The sequence below is a fragment of the Eubalaena glacialis genome, chromosome 4 (assembly GCF_028564815.1).
Source record: "Eubalaena glacialis isolate mEubGla1 chromosome 4, mEubGla1.1.hap2.+ XY, whole genome shotgun sequence".
In the NCBI taxonomy this organism is placed as follows: Eukaryota; Metazoa; Chordata; class Mammalia; order Artiodactyla; family Balaenidae; genus Eubalaena; species Eubalaena glacialis.
This window is the reverse complement of record NC_083719.1, coordinates 81,586,797-81,605,314: the sequence shown is the minus strand read 5'-3', so window position 1 is coordinate 81,605,314 and position 18,518 is coordinate 81,586,797. Positions and strand designations below refer to the sequence as shown.

At 34.9% G+C, this 18,518-nt stretch overlaps 1 pseudogene; it reads left to right on the top strand.

Moving 5' to 3' along the window:
* Positions 1-16,002: 16,002 nt before the first annotated feature.
* Positions 16,003-17,353, top strand: LOC133090542 (myotilin-like; annotated as a pseudogene).
* Positions 17,354-18,518: the final 1,165 nt, after the last annotated feature.

Below are 18,518 nucleotides of genomic sequence, written 5' to 3'. Positions count from 1 at the left end.
CTTTAATTTTTGCCAATTTGTTTACTATGTGTCTCAGCGTGTTTCTCCTTGGGTTTATCCTGTATGGGACTCGCTGCGCTTCCTGGACTTGGGTGGCTATTTCCTTTCCCATGTTAAGGAAGTTTTTGATTATAATCTCTTCAAATATTTCCTCTGGTCCTTTCTCTCTCTCTTCTCCTTCTGGGACCCCTATAATACGAATGTTGTTGTGTTTAATGTTGTCGCAGAGGTCTCTTAGGCTGTCTTCATTTCTTTTCATTCTTTTTTCTTTAGTCTGTTCCGCAGCAGTGAATTCCACCATTCTGCCTTCCAGGTCACTTATCCGTTCTTCTGCCTCAGCTTTTCTGCTATTGCTTCCTTCTAGTGTAGTTTTCATTTCAGTTATTGTATTGTTCATCTCTGTTTGTTTGTTCTTTAATTCTTCTAGGTCTTTGTTAAACCTTTCTTGCATCTTCTCAATCTTTGCCTCCATTCTTATTCCGAGGTCCTGGATAATCTTCACTATCCTTATTCTGAATTCTTTTTCTGGAAGGTTGCCTATCTCCACTTCATTTAGTTGTTTTTCTGGGGTTTTATCTTGTTCCTTCATCTGGTATGTAGCCCTCTGCCTTTTCATCTTGTCTATCTTTCTGTGAATGTCAGTGTATCTATTCTTTTTCAAATTCTTTTCCCATTTAGGTTGTTACATAATACTGAGCAGGGTTCCCTTTGCTATACAGTAGGTCCTTGTTGGTTATCCATTTTAAATAATATTGTATGATATCACTTATATGCAGAATCTAAAAAAAAATTGACACAAATGAACTTATTTACAAAACAGAAACAGACTCACAGACTTAGAGAAAGAACTTATGGTTATCAGGGGGGAATGGTGGCGGGGAGGGATAGTTAGGGAGTTTTAACTTATCTTTTGATCACAACTTACACAGAACTCATATTACTTGCTATTTTAGTTAACAAACAGAGTGCCTACTGTGTGCTAAATACTATGCTGGACTCTGGAGGTAAAGCTGTCAAAAATAGACTTCCACCATCCTCATGGACCTTGCAATCTAGAAATAATGAACTTATACAAGTAATTATATGTTTATATTTGAGATAGGTTTTATTAATGGCAAAGGTCATATAAAAAACATCCTAAAACCTTCCAGAGTATGCTAAGAGTCCCTCTTCTATGCTTACATATTTTTCTGTTTTCTCACTGTAATAATAATCTTTCCTGGGGCAGGTCTAAAGTACTGAATATAGTGCTTCAGCCCTAGCTGGTGTTTAGTAAATGTCTCTTTAACTTAAATATATGAAATGATCATCCATAAATCATCAGTAAATTGACTTCCTTGATGCCTTGTTAATAAAAATATTTATGTCTCAAAAAAGTCTTTGCAGATGATACATTCATATTCACTTAAGTGAGTTTTTACTCTTCACAGAGACCTGGGTGGAAAAAAAAAAATTGCCACTTCTACCCTATGCTGTTTTCCCCCTAAATGAAACTTTCTGTTAAAGACTGGCTTATACAGTTCTCAAGATATGGACACCTGGAGCATTTTAGAAAAAAAGAAAGCATGTCAGGACATAGCAATATCTGGAATGGCTTTTTAAAAAATTATTTAAATATGATTTGGTTTATTGCCTGAGGCTTTAGAGACAAATATCTGAAAGAATATGGATGAACTCTGAACGTTTATTGAGGTTTCTTCACTAATTTATTAGACGATATCAGAAAATGCGCTCCACTGTAATTACAGAGTCTGTTCAGGGTTGCCACTGGCTATCATTGGTTTACTAATACAGAAAGTAAAGAACATTATATACATTTCTCTAAAAAATCAACCCAACCTCCACCATGCCCAAGTGGACTAAGGCATGCAGGCAACTCAGCAAGAGAGTGGAATGAAATCAGTTCAGCTTATTAATAACATGGTTCAGAATATGATCAAATATTTGCCTGATATTTAATTGGTTCTTGCTTCTATCTCCATATTTGGAAGAGGTCTCAGACCAGGAGATAAATCTTGTCCCTTAGAGTATTAGGCAGAAACTACACATACAGTAGTTGGCACATTTCCCACAGTAATAGGACTGTTTTTCTATGGTGTTTTCATTTCGTTGTAAAATTGAGCACTTAGGGCACACCAAAATTTAGTACTGAATCAATACAGAGCCTAACATGATGCAAGATGTAAGCTATTCAAGTTAGCTATAATTAAAAAAAATTTTTTTTAAGTGTATTGAATATTAGGTGAAAATGTTATATGATAAAGTTTAGTATATTCTGATTATACATGGCAGGTAATATATTTAGGTACTATATTGATAGTTATTGTAGTCATTTGATTAAAAAGGGCACACAAACCAAGCATATAATGAACAAATATACTGTTAACAAGATGCTAATTTTTATGTAGTTGGTTAAGACATTATGTTTTTAACTCTGACATATATGTTGGCCTTCTAAAATAATTAATGCAACTTTCATAATAGTTTGAGACAAATCTTGAGTTTCTAATGTACAATGAAGATTTTATTCTGATCTGAATAGCAGAAGTCACTTTTTAGATTAATTTTTAACAATGTTTCCAGAAAGACCTCTTAAAATAATATATATACATCCATGGAAAACATTTATGTATCTATTCTGGCCCTACCTTGAGTCTCCATGCTCTAGATTTCACCTACACTCAGTGCATCTCATGCAATAAACCTGAGCCTTAGATTTTTGCTCTCTCATTTGCTTAATGAATTTTTTTTCTTTAATTCACTGTGGATCATGATATTTGGTCAGTTTTCTCACTGATATTCTATTTGACGGACTCAATAAAATCTAACTTCTCTTTCATTGCTTCATAAATAAAAAGTTAATCAAAATAAATAAATAAAAAGTTAATCAAATATTAATTTAGTGCTTGTTATGTGCTAGTCACGTACGTAGTTTTGACAGGCTAGTCAGGGAAACCATGGAGGCACACGGTGACATGCTACCTCTTCTGGAGATGATTTTTGCAGATATATTGTGTTGTACATTGTAAACATGTACAGCTCACATCATAGTCTTCATACCAGTGTCATTCAATAAGGAGTCTTTATCAAAATTTCCTCTAGACATTTTTTAAAGTATGAATTCTTGAGGATCTAGTTCAGAGTTACATAATCACAATTTCTGGGGATGAATTCTGACCATACTTCAGTTAAGGACCACTAATTTTTATTGTGGATCCATTTATAATCACATATATTCTTATATATTTCTTGTGTGTATTATATAATTTTTATAGATTAAGTTTTAAAAAAATTTATTAGAGTATAGTTGATTTACAATGTTGTGTTAGGTTCAGGTGTACAGCAAAGTGATTCCGGTATACATATACATATAGTCATTCTTTTTTAGATTCTTTTCTCATATAGGTTATCACAGAATATTGGTAGAGTTCCCTGTGCTATACAGTAGGTCCCCGTTGGTCATCTATCCTATATAATAGTGTGTGTGTGTTCATCCCAAGCTCCTGATTTATCCCTCCCCATAGTGTTTCCCCTTTGGTAACCATAAGTTTGTTTTTTTTGTTTTGTTTTGTTTAAAATTTATTTATTTATTTTTTATTTTATTTTTGGCTCTGTTGGGTCTTCGTTTCTGTGCGAGGGCTTTCTCTAGTTGCGGCGAGCGGGGGCCACTCTTCATCGCGCTGCGTGGGCCTCTCACTGTCGCGGCCTCTCTTGTTGCGGAGCACAGGCTCCAGACACGCAGGCTCAGTAGTTGTGGCTCACGGGCCCAGTTGCTCCGCGGCATGTGGGATCTTCCCAGACCAGGGCTCGAACCCGTGTCCCCTGCATTGGCAGGCAGATTCTCAACCACTGCGCCACCAGGGAAGCCCCATAAGTTTGTTTTTGATACCTGTAAGTCTGCTTCTGTTTTGTAAATAAGTTCATTTGTATCTTTTTTTTTTAAATTAGATTCCACATATGAGTGATATCATATGATATTTGTCTTTGTCTGACTTACTTCACTTAGTATGATAATCTCTAGGTCCGTCCATGTTGCTGCAGATGGCATTATTTCATTCTTTTTATGGCTGAGTAGTATTACATTGTATATATGTACCACATCTTCTTTATCCATTCATCCGTCGATGGACATTTAGGTTGCTTCCATGTCTTGTCTATTGTAAATAGTGCTGCAGTGAACATTGGGGTGCATGTATCCTTTTGGATTATGGTTTTCTCAAGATATATGCCCTGGAGTGGGATTGCTGGATCATATGGTAGTTCTATTTTAGTTTTTTAAGGAACTTCCATACTGTTCTCCATTGTGTTTGTACCAATTTACATTCCCACCAACAGTGTAGGAGGGTTCCCTTTTCTCCACACCCTCTCCAGCATTTATTGTTTGTAGACTTTTTAATGATGGCCATTTTGACCAGTGTGAGGTGGCACCTCATTGTAGTTATGATTTGCATTTCTCTGATAATTAGTGATGTTGAGCATCTTTTCATGTGCTTTTTGGTCATCTTTATGTCTTCTTTGGAGAACTGTGTATAAGTTAAGTTTTAATTATGGACTTTAATACCACATTTATATTTTGGAACTAAAGTAGGTAGTGTAACATTGTTGTCAAATTATTTCATGTGTGTTAGAGTCCATTACACAACTAGACTGCTAGTATCTTTCAGGAGAGAGCATGGTTTATGCTACTGAAATATCTAACCAAAATTTCAATTCTGTTTTCTCTTAATAATTGTTCTAGATCGATTGATGTACTTTTCTTAGTAATGAACTATATTCACCCTCCCCCTTCTCTGTCCAATTTCTCTCCCAAGGTGACACTCTTATATGTAGAGATTAGAGCTCTAGAGCAAGAGCATACTGCCTCACTAATTAGTGGGATTCTAGACAAATTTTCAAGGGGAAGAGAGCAATAGCTATTGATCATCACTCTTAGAATATTTACATAGTTGATATCCAGAGTATTTGGAGGTCCTGCACTGAGGGAAAAAAAACTAAGTTTCTACCACTGTGGTTGAAGTATCAGTATAGTGGGTAATAGGCTATTTTTGGTACCATTGGTACAGAAGAAATAAATCTAAGCTCTAAAGTGTTTTTAAGGTTTTGAAGAGTTCTTTTTCCATGAATGATCAGGTGGGCAAGTCTGCCGCAGAAAAGTTTGCAGATCCTCATTCCTTTGTGCTTACTATTACAAAATCACTTTTAATAACAAACAACAACATGAATATTAAGTTCAAATATTTAATAGTACATCACAAGTCAGGACTTGTTAAGTGCTGTATAGGCACTGTCAAATTTAATTCTGACAATATGTGGTAGATACTGTTATAGCTTTTATATTATGAGTGTTTTTTCATATGTAATATTGACATGAATTTTATGAGAGTAATTGGTCATAAATTATAGATTCTCTGAACTCATTCTACAAGCATTCATTGAGCCCCTTTATAAGTAATATACAGAAATAATGATGACAAGCACTTGAGGCAGCCTGAAATATGTTCAATACCTTTATCTCACGAATCAGCCACAATACTGTGTTCATAAAGGAAAAGCTGTGTGGTGATATATGTTGGTAAATGTGGCTCACTTCCTTTGCTTCAGTCATTTGGGAAAAAAATGAGAACTCAGAATTGGTATCAAAACTGAACATAAGGATAAATCAATATAAAAATTTACAGAGTAAATGATTGGATGTATAAATCTTAATCAGAATAATCTGAGTGGGGTAGTTGGAGAAATTGGGTGGGGATTTAGGTGAAACAGTATTTGCCGTGACTTATTAATTGTTGAATCTGGATGCTTGGTGTATTTATATAATTTTACATAATAAAATGTTAAAAACTAGAAAAAAGATAGATCGATGTGTAATTTAAAACTCTGATGAGTTCACAAGCAACCAAATAGTTGTTTTGTGTTAATATGGTAGTTCAAATCAGCAAATGCATGAATTTCTCTTCCTCAACCAAGATGCAATTAGCATCCATGAAAATATACAATTTTCCATTTGCCTTTGCCCACCTATAATAATTGTGCCTAATGGCCATCTAAATTATTCATTTTATATGGTGAACAAGTGATTATTCTTAAAACAGATCCTGTGCTCTTTTAAATTGCTTTTCTTCGTTCTCCAGTTGGCCCAGACCATTACTGAGTTAACCGTTTCTTAATGAAGAATACTGCCTCACTGAACTTTGCTTTGTCTGCGAATCAGAGGAATAATTTGAAATTCCTAAAGTCCAGAACTGCATCTCAAAATGAGATGGCAAGATGCTAAAGTTTTGTATCTTTTCACTAATGGCCTTTTTCTGACATGCTTTTTCCTTTTCTTTAGAAACAGTACACTTTCAGAGGATATACTTAATATCTATAAACCTGGATACAAATAGTCTGTGTGCTGATGATTCTAGGAAGTTAATTTTATCTATTAAGACATAAACAGAACTTATAAAATGAATAGAAACAGGCAGTATGAGGGTAGAGGGGCAAAAAGAAGGCTTAGAATAATGCTTTTACTTCCTTCTTTCCGCCACCCCCAGCACTTCCTGTAGAGGAGAAGCTACAGATCAAATTGCTTGAGTCCAAGGCATTGATAGGGTGATACTTTTTAGAAGGTGAGATCATTGTGCTAAAGCTGTGGTGTTTCCTCCATTCTTTTATATTTTCCACTTCCTTTGTGTACCATCCACTTTGGTATGGTTAAGGTTTGCCTAAGTGGGCTGTTGGCTGTACATATCTGATGATCTCACTTGCCCTGCTACTTTGATTCCTGTTAGGGAGGCAGATGAAGAAAATAAAGCCCAAGTTTAAGAAATAAGGAAAGTAAGGGCTTCCATTAAACTATGTACTGCATCACAGCCTTTACCAGACCTGTTTCATGGTGTGACTTTAGCTTATATGCTAATACCCTGGAATTTTAATTTGTATATTGTTTCTTTTGTATATCCATCTCTTCGTGTGTGTGTGTGTGTTCAAGTGAGGACCATCAGAGGTGATTGGTGAGATGTTCCTGGTATCCTGGGTCAAAATAACAAAACTACCAGCAGAAAGCCTTAATTCTACAGACTGTACATGCACACTTAGCAATGGCATAATTTTAACACTATATTATTTTTTGATTTAAAGGCTGAAGACTTGGTTTATTTTATGAAATTATTTCGGAGAGCAAATAATTATTTTTAAGCCTGTGGGCCTGACTCAATGGCTATGTAAACAGTCGGTAGAAACCTACCAAATTAGAACTTGAAAGTTACAAAATCCAGAAAGATCTACTTTTATATCACCTGTGTTTTCTTGAGCTTCTGGTTGACACAGCATGTCTCTAAGATATGGAAATTCCTTCTCCTCCTTTGCTCCCTTCAAGTGCCAGGAATTGATTTTCCAACCAGCAGGAGCATCATGCCCATCTGTGTCCTTTTTCATTTTTGCCTTTCCCTTGACTTTACCTTATAGTTAGTCAGAAAGCAATCACATAACCCCAGCAGTGTCAAAATTGTAGTATTCTAAATATCTCAGCTATGCACCTCCAAACTTCCAAAAACCCCCTGACTATTTTTATGATCAAGGACACATATATGCCTAATCAAGTGCCTTCATACAGAGACACTCATTTAGCTAAATTATTATGTATTATAATCAAAAAGTAATTATTTTAATGCAAAATTTTTCACTATAGTGATAAATATTCATGTAATATTTAAATATGAAGTGAAATTAAATAAACATGTAGACACAATTTATTATAACTCATCAATGTAATAAATTAACATTCTTTGAGTATACAACTTTTAAATGAGAGTCTTTCCCTCTCCTTTGATAATACAGGAAATGGATTTAAACTTTTTTTAAAATAATAAATATGAAGGCATAATCAAATATAAAGTTTGACTTCTAAACTTAAATTTTTAACTCCATAAACATTCTTGCTTATTGTTAATCAGAACAATTGCCTGAGAAAATAGACTTGAAATAAACATTTTATCAACTTATGTGGATAATAGTACAGGCATACCTCAGATGTATTGCAGGTTTGGTTCCAGACCACCACAATAAAGCAAACATCGAGTTAAAGAAAGTCACACAAATGTTTTGGTTTCCCAGTGCATATGAAAGTTAGGTTTACACTGTACCATAGTCTATTAAGTGTGCAAGAACATTATGTCTAAAAAAATCAATGTACACACCTTAATTAAAAAATACTTTATTGTTGAAAACTGCTAACCATCATCTAGCCTTCAATGAGTCCAAGTGTAATAAAACAAGGTATGCCTGTACTGAAAATCCTGTGATGGACAAATGTATTGGACAGTTGAAGGTACTTTGTGGACTTATATGGGGTAGGATATATTCTAGGAATGGGGATACAGCTATCAGATTTCATCTGTCTCAGATATACCAAAGCCATGGATAAATGAAATGTACTGGTGGTAGGCATAAATGCAGAGCAGAGGGAGCCACAGCTGCTAATTCCAGTGTCTCAAAATATGATACTAAGCCTTTATCTCTAAACCTACTACAATTGCTGAGTAGGAATTTATGCTTTCTGTTTATGTATCTTCTGATTTCAAATAAACCCTAAAAAAATCCTAAGTCTGCACTTTGTAATTGTGATATGTCCAATTTTGTAAATGTTGGCAAAAAATATTTCTGGAAAACCTTTGTATAGACTAACCCTATAGAGGCAAAGTTAGACATATCTTTCAGAGGAATTCCATCAGTAAATGTTGTGTTGATACCAACATTTTATTATAAATTATTTATTTGATCAATTCTCCACTTAAAATCTTTTAAAGTTTTTCTGTAGTCCACCAATTAAATACTGATTTCTCAGCAAGCCATTTTCTCTCCTCCACAATATAGGTCCAACCTCCATTAAATAAATCCTTATATCCTTCTTTTCCCATGTTTGCAAGTACCTTTCATCATACCATTTTCATCTACTCTTCCATGTTTGGTTCAAGGCCCATCTCAAGTGTTTTATTCTTCAGAAAGCTGTTTTTCCCCCTGACCCTATATTTGGATTTTATCTTTCCTTTTTCCTGAAGCACCAGGGGTTATTTATCTTCTCAAATGACACTTAAGTCAGTTTGCTCAATGGTCACAGAATTGCTTGGGTATTCCATAGACAAAGGGCACATTTTAGTCTCAGAGCATACCTGGTTTTGGCTTGGACTATCAGGGTGTTTTCAGTGTTGTAGGTATGATGGAAAGTAAGAGAACTAATGTGTGCTGAGTACTTATTCAAAGCTGGGTGCTTGGTTTTATCACTGAGAAATATTCAAGTTGTTTTTTATTCTTCCAGTGTTTCATAGTTTTAATGAAAACAACGGGTATATTTAAGCTTTAAGAACTGATATATATATTGCCAGGAACCACCTGTCAGAGAAAATGATATTTGACGTGTGCGCCTCATAGCCATTCATTTGCATGTTGCCATGCCCATGTCATCTGGGAAACCTATTGTAAGTGTAACCTTAAAGCATTAAACAAAATGACAGCTGTTAGCTGTAATACGAAGAAAAAATTATAAGGGTTGTTCTTGGTTATTTTTCTGATGATGCTAAAAACAGTTGTATGCCTGTTGTTTGTGAAAGAGCTGTTATTTCAGAGGATTGTCTTTTATTCTATGCTGTGATTGATATCGGCTCCAACAGCTTTCATTGGATCAAACCACTTGCTTCCAGTCTATCATCCTTCCATTTACTCCATGCATAGGTTCCAGAATCATCTTCTTAAAATACATATTGATCATCCTATCTCTCCGCTCAAATGGTTTCTCATGAATTTTAGAAAAATTCCACTTCCTTACCAATGCATTTAAGAACCTCTATAATCTAAATCTAACCTAGCTCTTGATCATTATTTCTCTCCTACAATCACTCTATGTTGGACAAATTTATTCCTTATCAAAAATATTTTGAAGCTGTATCAGTCAGGGATTAATCCAAGAGATAGAAAAATCTCTAAGAAAAATCTCTAGGTTTTTTAACAAGAAAGATATTCAGTACAGGGAATTAAGTGACTCCAAAACTGATAGAAATGCTGAAGGCCAAAAACCAGATTCTAACTCAGGGTCCAGGAATAATTTCCACAATGAAGAGATGATTCACTAGGGCAGCCTCTTCCTCTGAAGCCACCACAGAAGCTAATGTCAGAATCAAAAGTCCCTACCAGAAATGACACCTGACTTTCAGAAAACTGAAAAATGGGCTGTGGAACAGAGCTGCAGAGAAACTACCACAGTGCTGGGCCGAAAATGGTCTCTGCTGTATTTCTGCCTTTCAATCATGCTTTTCATCATCACTTAGGGGAACACCAGTTTCTCCTTTGGGTAGGGAACACAAAGTCTCTGGGAGACAGTGGTTGTCCTTCAGAAAGTTTCTTTTTCTGATATATCAGCATCTGATTGAGGTCCTCAAATGTTTATCATATAATATTATTTAGAAGCAGAGAAAGTGTTCTATGGTAAAGGATTTAAAAGACAGATAAAGATAATTTGAGAGTTCAAATATCTGAAAATCTAAATTTATCTCAATGGATTTAATTTCTGTTCCTAATAATAGAGCAATATAGGAAAGATCATTTGTGATTTGGCCACTTTATACATGTTATCTCATAATCTTTTCAATCACTTTCCATCTACTACCCTTGTAGGTATTCGTATTCCAACTTAATAATCTCTGAAAAGTAAAAAGATTTTCTCAAGTTTAAAGAGAAAAGGGTAACATTCAAAGTTAACTGTGACTGCTATCAATGCTCTTTCTTCTATAAAATAACACTCATCTTTTATGTTTAAATTTATGCCAGTAGAAAACATTAAAAACTTATTGTGATTTTTGCGTTGTTTAAAACTGTGGAAGGAAGGTAAATGGAAATAAACATGTTTCAGTTAAACTCTATAAAAAGCTAATTCTAAGTATACATTATTGTGAAAGAACATTTTACATTATTTAAATGGTGGAGAGAGGATTATTTGTTAAGTATTCAAGTTACTCATAGGGGAAAAGCAATAGTATTTCACATTGCAGACAATTATTGTTACAATGTGTACTTTTTTTCCCCTTAATAATTGCATGTTCCCTCTTGTCACATCTGCACAAGACAGAATAATTAATGTACATTAGCTGCATTGTGGAAGGGACGTTTGGTTTTAATTAACATTGGACCATAAGAAAGGCAATTTACTTTATATTACCGTTCATTATTTGATGCACACATGCACATACATACATACAGAGTCTGCAAAGAAAGGCAACTATGTGAAATGTTAGAAAGCTTCTCAATCTGGAGTTACACTAAGCCTAACTAAAAATATACAAAATGTTTTTGCAGAATAATTCCTTTCTTCTCTTTGATGTTTTAGACAGTTGTGTGGCATTCTAATGTAAAATGATTTAAAACCAGAATTTGGTTGTATAGTGATTATTCCAGAAGTGAACTGGACAATCAACAAAGCTCCTGGTGTTCATATGGCAAGAGCAGTAATGCAAACTCACTGGAGACTAAAATCACAATGCAGGGACTTCCTGGTGGCGCAATGGCAGGCAATAAGAATCTGCCTGATAATGCAGGGGACGCTGGTTCCATCTGTGGTCCGGGAAGATTGCACTTTCCGCGGAGCATCTGAGCCCGTGTGCCACAACTACTGAGCCTGCTCTCTAGAGCCCACGCGCCACAACTACTGAAGCCCGCATGCCTAGAGCCCGTGCTCCGCAACAAGAGAAGCCACCGCAATGAGAAGCCCGTGCACCGCAATGAAGAGTAACCCCCGCTTGCCGCAACTAGAGGAAGCCCACGCGCAGCAACGAAGACCCAACGCAGCCAAAAATAAATAAAATTAAAAAAAAAATCACAATGCATATTCATTTCAAATTATAACTTAAAGAAACAGGACTGACACCTCTGACTTGTCTAATACATTTTTATGAAAAATAAGTTTATCTTATAATTGAGTGAAGTGTCAATTAAACTTTTTAATATACATAGGAATGCATTTAGATTGCCTGTGTGATAAACTACAGTAACCTTATTCCTTCATCAGGAGGATATTGACCATGTGTATCAGTTAGCTTTTGCTGTATAGCAAAGGACTCCAAATCTTAGTGGTTTAACTGCTGAGTCTATGACTTGGCAGTTGGGCTGGCCTTATCTGGGCAGTTGTTCTTGTCTTGGCGGGGCTCACGCATGTGTCTGAGCTCAACAGGATGGTCAACTGGGAAGTGGTTAAGTAGAGTTACTGTAGCCAGGACGATGTCTCTGTTCCCTGTTCTTTCTCATTCTTCAGCAGGCAAGCTGGAACTTATTTACATGACAACTGAGAAGGATTTCAAGGAAGAGAGGGGAAGTGACTCTGGACTTGATCCCTACACTCAGAATTGGCATGCTGTCACTTATACTACATTCTATTGGCCAACCATGTCACACAGACAGCCCATATTCAAGAGATGGAGAAAGAAACTTCACTCCTTGATAGAAATAAATATAAAGCAACATTTAAAAGGTGTGAACATAAGGAAGACTGAGGGATTGTAGCCAGTTTTTCAATCTACTATTCCACATTGGAAAACAAATTTTGTTGGTGAGGTTGTTCCTTGATAATGAAGTGTCCTACGAACCAAAGTAGGCTTCAGAGGATGGCTGTGTGTATCGTGCTGTTCCAGTCTTCCCAAAACTTCTTCATTGTCACCTCTGGCTCAACATAAGTATCTCTTGTGACTCCTCAGTGAGATTCATTCTGAGCACCATAGACTGCTGTTCAGCAGTTCTACTTCTATCAGTTTAAGTTATTTTAACATCCAAGTCTTCTACATAAATATTTCTAAGTATGGCCTTTCTGCTCTCCAAAAGTAGATTCCCTGAGAATCTCTTATAAAACCCAGGTTTTTCTGTGTTTTTCATATAGTGTTTTCATGTAGTACAATCGTTCCTTGGTACCCACAGGGGATTGGTTCAAGGATCCCCCTCACCCCACCCACCCCTTGGATACCAAAATTTGCGGATGTGCCATCCCTTACAGAACATGGCGTAGTGTTTGCGTATAACCTACACAAATCCTCCCGTATACTTAAAATCATCTCTGGATTACTTATAATATCTAAAGCAATGTAAGTACTGTGTAAAGAGTGGTAAATACAACATAAATGCTACATAAGTAGTTGCTGTTGTGTGGCAAATTCAAATTTTGCTTTTTGGAAGTTTATGGATTTTTTTTTTGGTCATTGATAACTGTCATTTATTGAATCCCAACTGTATATGTATTTTTAATTTTTTTAAATTAAAAAAAATTTTTTTTGGAGTATAGTTGTTTTACTGAAGTTTATGGATTTTTTTAAAATAATATTTTTAATCCATGGTTGGTTGAAACCATGTATGAAGAACCTGCAGATATTGAGGGCCAACTGTGTTCTGTGTTTATCACTCTGTAGTATTATTCTCAATTTTACTTCAGTTTTTTTAGATATATTCTCTACTTCTGAGGTCTTCCATGCATAAGACTCATTGCCTTGAAAATGTATTCTCTAATTAACTACACTTAATCTTTACATTCATTTGAATTTAGAAATTGCCTATATCACATATGTTTTATGTGTTGATAGTAATGATTTTGTTATCTTCCTAATCTTCCTGTCGCCATTATAATACTCTGTAGGGTAAGGATAACATTGTTTCCTTTGCAGCATTTATACAGTTTACTACTCTAGGTATCTAATTATTATTGGGGCTAAATTAATGTATGTCATCTCTCTTCCTCTGTCTACATGTGTGTGTGTGTGTGTGCGTGCATGCACGTGCCTATGTAAATACACATAAACAATATGCATACACATATATATGTGTGCTTATGTGTATAAATGTGTTTATAGACAGATGGTTATATAGATTAGATCAATAGAAAAAGATAAATATTGACACTTAAATTACCCATTTGAATGTTAGATATAATAACCAACATATTCTTAAAATTTCAATATATTCATAGACTCAAGGCATTCTGTTTTCCTCTTTTCATACCATGATATATTCCTGATGAACAATAATCAGTTATATGTATGTGCATAATTGTTTCCATGGTAAAATTTTAAAAATTATTTTTGACAAGAGTGACAATAAAATTTACGCTCTGAAATAAGGAGTCAATAAAGGGCAATGAAATGTGGAATGAAAGTAGTAAGACTCTTGAACAAAAATGTACTAGTTTAAGTTTTTAAAAATTTAATATTCAGTACCTAAAATAAATGAGAATTAGAATTATATTCCTCTAGATTATGCCAGGAAAAAATATCTTTGGCTAATTTTGAATCTATATAAATAACAGAATATAGTTATTGTAATAGTCATGACTTTATTATACTTCAGTGCAATAGGAGTCAAAATCATGAATTCCTTGGAATATCAGGGAGATTAAGTCATTTGTTTTAAGATTAAAGAGGAGCCCTTTGTTTATCTTGATGATTTGTAGTTACATATTTCTGATCACACTTAATCTGTGAACCTTGCCACCTTGAGCTATACTAATAAGAGTAGTTGTTAGGAGCGGAAGCTCTTGTGTCACATGATCTTGGGGATAAATCCTTATTTTATCAATTAAATACTGTTTTTGATAATAAGATACTTAAGCTCTTTAGTGCGCTGTTTTCTCATATGTGAAATATGAGTAAGAAACACCTATTTTTCTGGTATGGTTAAATTAAAAAATGCATGCATTATAAAAATGATGAACTCAAGATGATTATACAAAAATCAGATGTACTCCCCTAACTTTCCTATATACCAATGTGTGTTTGTTGTAAGAAAAGTAAATTTTTCTTAGGTTTCTTTTATTTGTGAAAATGGGAATTAAAAATAACTACTTCGTGGTATTATACATATTCATTAATAAGATAATATGTATGCATGCACCTAGAATTTTTTCTACTAAATCAACATTCAGTAAAGGTAGCTTCCTTCTAAAAAAATTCTTGAGGCTCAAGTGATGTTAGCAGGATATGTAATGAGAACAAGGTCGAGTGACTGTGAACAGTCTATGGCATGCACCATAACTATCTATTGTGTCACAAAGGCCATGAGAGTTGAAACACGATATACTAGCCAGAGCCACACATATGGATAACACTAGTAGGTATGTATTCTCTTATGTTAAAAATTAAGAAATCAAAGTTCATAAAGCTTGACATGCCCAAGGGCATCCACTTAGATCTTCTCATTCCAAAACTTATGAAATTTTATTTTATTCAGATGCACACACACACACCTTAATTAAAACATTTTTGTTCGAAACAGACTTTTAAACAGAACACTTAGTTTAAATTAACCTCTTAGGACCACCGATCTCTATGTCATATTGCTGATCTTTCACCTATCAGCATACGACAAAATAAATAGAATGCTTTTAAAATAAATGTTTTTCAAGGAGGCCTTGGACATTTATAAATTAAAACATCCATCACAGTATTTACAAATTCAAATAAAATGGAAACTACTGTAACCCCCAAATTATAACCCATTTGTAAATCATTTATGAGATTTAATGCATACTTCTACACACTCAAGTTATTGTTTTAAATTACATTTTAATAAGATCTGGTAGGCAATTGACTTTAAGTCCTATATGAAAGACTTCATCCTTTCTGTTGTTTAAAAATTATTTTTGGGGACTTTCCTGGTGGTGCAGTGGTTAAGAATCCGCCTGCCAATGCAGGGGACCCGGGTTCGAGCCCTGGTCCGGGAAGATCCCACATGCCACGGAGCAACTAAGCCCATGTGCCACAACTGCTGAAGCCCGCGCGCCTAGAGCCTGTGCTCCACAAGAGAAACCACGGCACTGAGAAACCCACGCACCGAAATGAAGAGTAGGCCCCGCTCGCTGCAACTAGAGAAAGACTGCACGCAGCAATGAAGATCCAACGCAGCCAAAAAAAAAAAAAAAAAGAATTATTTTTGCCTCTACTTTGTTTAATTAGTATTATAATTCACAAGACAAACAGTGCATATAAAAACATACATTTTATGGAAAGCTCCAGCTCCTCTGGCCAGACCGAACAGCCTTCCATTCTCATCCATCCTCATCAGGGCACAGAGCAAAGATTTTCTGCCCCGTCAACAGTGAGCTCTCACATCACCATGCCTCCTCTGCTTTTCCTGCTTCTCCCTAGCAGCTTTCTGGTTCCAGCCAGAGCCAAAGGGTTACAGCCATCTATAACCAGCTTCCAGGCAGCTTCCTTGGCTCCATATTGTCACCACAGCCTGATGACAGTAGCAGTAAAATCCCTTCCACTGTGGACTCCAACTATCAACAACCATCAGTTGGCTAAACTGCAATTGCTAGCCCCATATCAAGCACTCCCAACCACGAAACACAAGGACCAAAAATAAATAAATAAATAAATAAGCTTTGATTCAAGATTTGGAAGAGAAAACTGAAATGTAGGACAGCTTCTTCATCATGGAAATAAACAGGTAACATCTGAGGATAAGATGTTTCACAGATGGCTGTGTTTCAAGCTCAAATACCACTGAGGCCCAAGATTTACCACAGCACAACTCAGAATGTGCATGACTACAAGTTCCTAAGTCACAAGTAAGAAGTAGATCATCCTCAAAGGGAGATAGATGTGAGTGATCAATGTGGAATCCAGGAGAAATTTTACCCACCATGATTTATTTAAATGCTAGAGAACATGTCAAGTGAAGAAGGAAGACTCTGCAGAATGGACTTAAAAGTGAGTAGACTGCCAGCTCCTCATGTGTCATGGTGTATAAATGGAAGCTTTTTGCAAAATGATAGTGTCTTAGAAGGGTTTTCATTCACTCATCTTCGAAGTGGTCAGAGCTTCAGATTCAGGGGCTTATGCATGTGTTGCCATGAACAGAGCAGGAGAAACCACCTTTACTGTGCAGCTGGACATCCTTGCAAAAGAACATAGAAGAACACTGATATTTATCTACAAACCACAGAGCAAAGAAGTTTTTGAGGGAGACTCAGTGAAGCTAGAATGCCAGATCTCACCTGTGCCTCCACTAAAGGTGCTCTGGAAAAGAAATCATGAAATGGTTCAGTTCAGCACTGACTGAATAAGCTGATAGCATGATAACTAGATTAGTTACTTTACTGATAAAAGATATAAATAAGGAAGATGCAGGGTGACATAGTGTCTACAGTTGCTGAAGCTAAGTTAATGAATGACTGCATATAATACCTAAAAGTCTTCCAGCTCCTAAGCAGTTATGGATTCAACCAATTTTCAGCAAATATTTAGCACTTCAAAGGTTTGGATGTGAAACAAGCTTTTAACTTAGAAGGAGAGTTTAGCATCTGGCAGCTCAATTTGGACTTTATGAAAGTGGAAAATTTGAATAACTTTACCAACATTGAAAACACAATGACTACACTGTTAGTAATATATTTGATTGAATTTTTGAAATAAATTCTTAACTATTTATAGGTTATGGTTTTAATTAGGTAATATAACTGATATACACATATATACACATGCACATATAACATTGTGCCTATAATTACGTGTATAATATTTACACATAAATATAATGCATATATATGTATAGATACATATATTTATAATATTATTTATCCCTTGACTCTTGCACATTTGAGCTACTTCTCTGGTTTGTGAAGCCTACAGAAAATCTGGGTTTATAATTGTAGATTATAAAGGTGGGATTTTAACATTAAGTTATACACATTTAACAATTGCAGATTATGAATTAATATCAACTTTAATAACACATCTAATGCTTCTAATAAAGTTTACTGGTACTGCTTTCTAAATACTGTTTAATCTTTTTTCTCTTGTACTTACTAACAAGGTATCGATGATCCATAGTTTTAGACAAAAACTATGAGTGTTCCATAGTTTTATATCAAAAGAGAATAAAATATGAAATATTTAAAACAAGCAACAACAAAAAAATACATTTCCTCTTACACCAAAACAAATAGCTATTTATCTAAGTGAGTTTTGTCTTCTTTCAGCTCTATTCATAATTCTCCTACTATTTTATTTTCCATCAGATTCATTTTTTTGAAGAAAATATTTTTTAGAAAGCTATATAAATTGTGCTAACTTTTGGAGTTAAGAAAGCTAACAGTGAACCCCAGAAGGTGACTAAGTATAATCACACAGTCAATAAGGCATCATCTGATTCTTAGATTTGCTTACTTATTAGAGTTATAACATCAAGATGCTACCTTTAACTTTTCTGCAAAAAATGATATATATAGTTGATTTCTTGAAATCACTAAAATATACTTTTGTTAATTTCTAATTCCTAATTCAAAATGATGCCTAACAAATAGAACAACTTACATATTAGCTGCCAGGAGAGAAAGTGAATAACGTTTTAATATTTAGTGGGTCAGTCATTATGATGCTTTACATTTATTGTCTTATTTGGCTCTTTAAAAAATCTTGCGAGATAAATGTCATCCCCACTTTACAGATGAGAAATGAAGACTTAGAAAACTTAAGTCACTTGTTCAAAAGGATGTATCTATAACTGGGAGT